Here is a 6,264-nt window from a genome sequence, read left to right as displayed (position 1 = left end):
TTGATGTTTCTATCTCTCCCTCACCCTTTCTCTCTAAAATCAATGAAAATGTATTTAAAAAAAGAAAAAAGAAAAAAAAGCTTTGTTAATATGAGTTGCCTATGTCAATATTTATTATATTAAATTTAAAACCGAGAAATGTAAATATCTTCATTGATGACTTCATTTTAGCTTTTCCGTAGCTTATTTAAAAATATATTCTATATAGAATCGTTTCTGCCAATGACAGAAACAATTCTATATAATTGTTTATATAATTCTATATTATTGTTTACATAATTCTATATAAAATGACAAAATGTCAGTGCTTACATTTTCTTTTGCAAATAACCATAATGTCTGGCTTCTCATATCTGCTCCTGCATTGAAACTATTGTTTGAAGTATAATGTTTGATTGAAGTATATAATAAAGGAGTTTCAGTTTTACACAGATATGCACTTAGGAGAGGGAGGAACAATGTTTAAAGTAATTGTGGTTATTGGGCGGGGGGGATTATATCAAAACATGTTAATTTTTTAAAAAGTTGATTGCAATGAAGAATCTTGATCCATAACAACAAAATATTTCATAACAAGAGTGTGATATTGCACCTTAATTACCCTTTACGCATGTGTAATTTGTAGCAGTATTCATTGGCTATTTAGAAAAATATTGGTTAACATATGTATGTCTTCCAAAAATTGACAATTTTTTATCACATTTGTTAATATCACTGATGTTCTTATCAGAATAGTACTTGAGTGTTGGGAAAGTGTCAAGTTCACAGTGGCAGACCTACATTTTCCAAAATTCAAATATTTCCTTCAAAGCTTGAAATTTATCATTGCAACAAATATTGTCAGTTGTTTCCCTTAAAATGACAGATTGATTTTATTAATTTAAAAAAGTCTGTCAAAATATGTCTGATTAATTACAGTATGTCTGTCAGTTTTGTTTTCAAGTAAAAATAGTGTTTCACTAAAAAGGCAGCCAGTAGTGCTTGCATCTAAAAGATGCCTTGTGTGGCTCAGTGGTTGAGCATCAACCTATGAACTAGGAGGTCACAGTTTGATTCCCAGTCAGGGTACATGCCCAGGTTTCAGTTGCGGGCTTAATCCCTAGTAGGGGCTGTGCAGGAGGCAGCCAATCAATGATTCTCTCTCATTACTGATGTTTCTGTCTCTCTCTCCCTCTCCCTTCTGCTCTGAAATAAATTATACTATATTAAAAAAAAAAAAGGATTGCACAAAGGCTTTTGAGATAGTAGTCAGACTTCAGAGCATAGCAGAAGCTTTTTTTAAATCTCAATCTCCCATTTTGTCATATAGATTATTAGAGAGGTATTTGTAAAGGTCAATTGTAATTAAAGTAATAATTTACTGCTTTATCAAGAACTCTTATGCGATTTTTTTTTTAAAGTTAGGAGTGCATGGCAATAAAGAATACAATGAATACTTGACTAGTGACATAACGTGGGCTGCTACCTTAATTCCTATTGAGGAGGTAACATATTACCATCATTGTTTTTGCATCATCAATGTACATGTCACCCCAGTACAAAAGGCAAATTATGCATTGGTATTATTATGAGATAGTTTTGACTTTATTGACCCTTATAATGGTCTTACTGTTTTTTTTTGTTTGTTTTGTTTGTTTGTTTTCTCCACAAACCATACTTTGGGAACAACTGAGTTAGGGAACAAGGGCATAGGAGGAAAATATTATCAGTGTATCACAAATCTCTGTAATGTACTCACATGTGCTAATGGAATGAAAATCTCACACCAAGCCCATCAAAAGAAAGGGCTATTTATTTGGGTTCATCAATCATCCATCCCAATAATCACCAATTCTTGTTCTCAGTGGTAGATATTGTTTTCTAGGTAACTTCCATTTGGATGGATGCTGTTGGAATAGGTGTGATGGTTGTCAATATTTAACCATTGATTCATGATATACTGGTCATATCTTATTCAAGAAAATAGCATATTAGTTATTTGAAAAGAAAAACAAGGAGGTTTGCTTTTTTTTTTTTATCAGTTTATCCAAGGAGTGTTTACTGCAGCAGATCTGATTGATACCTGAATTTCATCTTTCTTGTGTGTTATTGTTCCTTTTCTGCCATCAGATGCAGGTGTCTATTGCATATTTTCCCTCTCCTCAAAGACTACATTAGAAGCAGGAAGGTTTAATTTTGCATTATTTGTTTGTAACATCTGCTTTATAGAGATAGGAAATAATATTTGTTGACTCAACTATTTTATCTTGCTTAGCGAGATAAAGTTTAGCAATACCCCAAGCTAAAACATTTTTGTATCATCAGCAGTTACTGACTGGTACAAAGTTATTACTTTTATGTACTCATCACAGTACTTTTAGTTCATGAACCGCTGACATTTGTTTTTCTTATCCCAAGTTGAAAAAATTACATACAAACCTGTAAGAACTCTGCTTGGTATGGCAAATAAATTTAGCATTTAATTTCTAGAGGCTGAAAAATGCCCCTTTATCCAAAGCATGATGCTCTTCATTTTAACCTTTGTAGAGTCTTATTATAATGAGATATTAATTTTGACAATGGTATCAATCTTTATTTTTATATTTCAATATATTTTATTTTTCTCTCACCTGCCATTATTTATTGATCTTTATTCTTTATTGATCCCTATAAACAATTATTTTTGAACCACTTTATTATATAAGTAACTAATTAAATAAATAAAATGAGGTCTAACAATGAGTGCTCATGTGCTATTCTGTTCAAATTCTTTTCCCCCTCATTTTTTTCTCTAACAAAAATTTTAATGGCACAAAGAGTCTAATAGTGTGTCTCTCACAATATGTGGCCCTTGAAACCAAAGCAGAAAATGACATTTTGTGGATAATTGCTTGAACAGATAATGAATATATGAAATAATACCACAAGGAACCCTCAGGAATATTAATCCATGGGCATGAAATCCTACTAATTACCAGTCACATAATGATATTTCTTTTATGTGAGAATTAGTAGAGAGAACTAATACATTTAGACAATGGATCTGGAGGCAATGTAAGCAAGAAACATCTGCATTTTCTTGTAAGAAAGAATAAGGAATGCTTTTAAGAACTATACATTTCATAGAAATTTAGATATCTCTGTAAGCAGATATCTCTCTTTGTCTAAGACTTAAGTAAATTTTAACTTTAAAAAATTTCTGCCTGAGAAAAGGTGTGCAGACAGTTGGAGTGAATCCTAAAATAGTTTTTTTTATTAAAAATAAGACGCCATCACGTGGATGTGGTGAGCATGGCAGCCCATTGGATGGCATTTAGTTTCATTTTCTGTATCTCCTTTCTTGTATTTTCTTTCCTGTGTCCTCTACACTGCCAGTCTCTTTACAGGGTAGTGCATTCTGGAATATAGTACCTGGGGGAATTAGAAGTTGAGTGAGAAAAAAATTACCATAAAAAGTAGTGAATATCTTCAGAATTTAAGATCCTTTTGTAGATTGACATTCACACATGAAAAACATATTTATAGAATTCATATGCAAACTCTGGGAATGTTTGAAATGTGTTGACCTCACATAGGATGTAACTTTTTCCTTTTTTATTCATCTTCTTTCAAGGACTAATAATATTCAACATGGAATTATCAGAGCATGCTCATTCTTACTCCATTTTTTCAGGATATAGTCTATTGAGAAAAAACTAAAAACATATATATAAGATGTAACAGGTTCTTACATTATTATAGAAATAACTAGAGGCCCAATGCATGAAATTCATGCAAGGGGCTCTGGTCATTCCGGAAGGTTCTTTTGGTCTAATTAGCATATTAGCTCTTTATTACCTAGGATAATTGATTATCTCTATGTTTTTGCCCTTATTTCGTATTGCTTTTGTACAAAATAGACTTAGAGATTGCATATGGGAGATTTAGAACAAATATTCCATGGCATTGTTATTTTTTCTTAACTTGCTAGAATAAAAAGTGCCCTCCTTGTCACCAGGGCTACAAGAAATTTTTCAGATTTTTTTTTCTATTTTTTCCCAGATGTCAAATGATCAAAGAAAACAAAACAACCCAGGTACTAAAATTTTAGTCTTAAAATGTTCTGCTGTAAGCACACAATTACCTTCTATAATACAGTTCTAATTTGTAACATTAAGGTTTTTTTTAATGTCAGAATATTGATTTTTAAAAAACAATCTTATCAAGTTACATATTACAAATAATAAAATGCACTCATTTTAAGTGTTCAATTCAGTAATTTTATTGAAATTAAAGTGTTATAGCTTAATCATCAAAATCCAATTTCAGAACCTTTTCATGAACCCAAAAAGTTTCCCTGTGCCCATTTTCAGACACTTTTTATTCTCACTTTCCTCCTCAGGAAACCACTAATGTACATTTTGCCTTTAAATATTTGTCCTCTGGATAAATTTGTATATATGCAGTAATACACTATGTAATATTGTTTCTGACTTCTTTAGTTAGCTTAATGAATCTGAGGTTTATCCATGTTGTAGCATGTATCACTAGTTTGTCTTTTTCATTGCTGACTAGTATCCATTATATGGATATATATTTTTTTGACATTGATAAATTGGTGTGCACTTGAATCATTTTCACATTTTGGCTGTAATGAATAACGTTCCAGACATTTACATGCAAGTTATTATGTGGACATATATTTTTATTTCTTTTGTGTAGATACCTAGAAATGGAATAGCTGGATTGTATGCTAAATTTATGTTTAACTTTTTAAGAAGCTGGCGAAAGGTTTTCCAAAGTAACTGCATCATTTCACATTACTACTAGCAATTTATGAGGGTTCCAGTTTTCTAAATTCTCGCCAGTCCTCATTATAATATGTTTTTTATTGTAGCCATTCTAGTGGATGTGAAATGATCTCTCACCGTGGTTTCAATTTGTGTTTCTCAAATGACCAATGAGGATGAGCATGTTTTCATGTGTTTATTAGACATTCATAAAGTTTTTAAAATGTCAATTCAAATCCCAATTGTCAGTAACTCTGAATGTTGGCAATAAGGGACAGGTCCTTATTGAATCCATGTTTTAAAGCTTCTTGATAGGCAGCCTACCAGGATTTTCATAGTAACATGTTTCTTTGCTCTGAGTGATGGCAGTGAACCTTTCTATTTGTTACTATGACAACTTATGCTCATTTTTGCGTACACCAATCAGGGAGTGTTACCTAATTTCCCTTTTGCCATATTTTCCTGAAGAAAGTAGTTTGCATCATTTTGGCAAGATCTTGTTATATAACATTTTAACACCCCCCACCCCTGCCTTGTACAACTGTGATACACACATATCACACACACACAAACACACACACACACACACACACACACACACACACACAAACACTCACTCACTCACTCACTCACTCACTCACTCACTCACATATAACAGTGTGGTGATACCACAAGAAAGGGGGTGAGGGTAGATGGCAATAGACAAAGGGGGGATAAATGGGGATGGCAAGAGATATTCCTCTGGGCAATGGGCACACAATGCAGTGTGTCAATGGTGTTTTGTTGAGTTGTCCGGTTGAAATCTATAAGGTTTTGTGAACCAATGTTACCCCAATAAATTCAATAAAAATGTAAATATTTAAAAGTAAAATAAAAAACCATTTTCCAAATTAGGAATCAACTAAGTTATTTGAGAGAAAGAATGCAAGATTTGAACATAAAATAATCTAGTTAAAGGGACAATTTGAGAAGACTTTACTGGGTGATTAAGTTTTTAAGCTTTCTAGATCTCTGAGTTTTTATTTAACTAAAAAGAATTTTAAGACAATAATTTCAGGCTTGTAAGCACACGTATTTGTTCTGGATTCCTCTGTTTCTACTTTATAGTAAAAGTGCCTTGGAATTTATTGCCAGGATTTCATTTCCCCTAATTTAGCATAATGCATAGCTGAATGTAAAGTATGAACAGATTACTGAAAATATTGCCCTGTTTTCCTGGAAAATATTTTAGAATGATTGAAAGAGCTTTCATGACAGGTTATTCATTTCAATACAAAGTTATAATGTAAGTTTATTCATATGAATATTAAGAACAGAATCTGAAAATTAAATAATACATAAAACTAATATATCTTTTTGGCTCTGAAAGCCACAAACTTAAACCATGAATACTGAGTAAATAGATGAAGGCTAACTAAATGAATAAATAAATAAGACAGACACATCATTCATTTGTATTTGTCAAATAATATATTCATGTGGTAAGAAGGCTCTGCCACAAACTTCTTAGTGTGCC

Source organism: Pipistrellus kuhlii, unplaced genomic scaffold (genome assembly GCF_014108245.1).
Source record: "Pipistrellus kuhlii isolate mPipKuh1 unplaced genomic scaffold, mPipKuh1.p scaffold_m20_p_4, whole genome shotgun sequence".
In the NCBI taxonomy this organism is placed as follows: Eukaryota; Metazoa; Chordata; class Mammalia; order Chiroptera; family Vespertilionidae; genus Pipistrellus; species Pipistrellus kuhlii.
Note: the sequence above shows the minus strand (reverse complement) of the source record.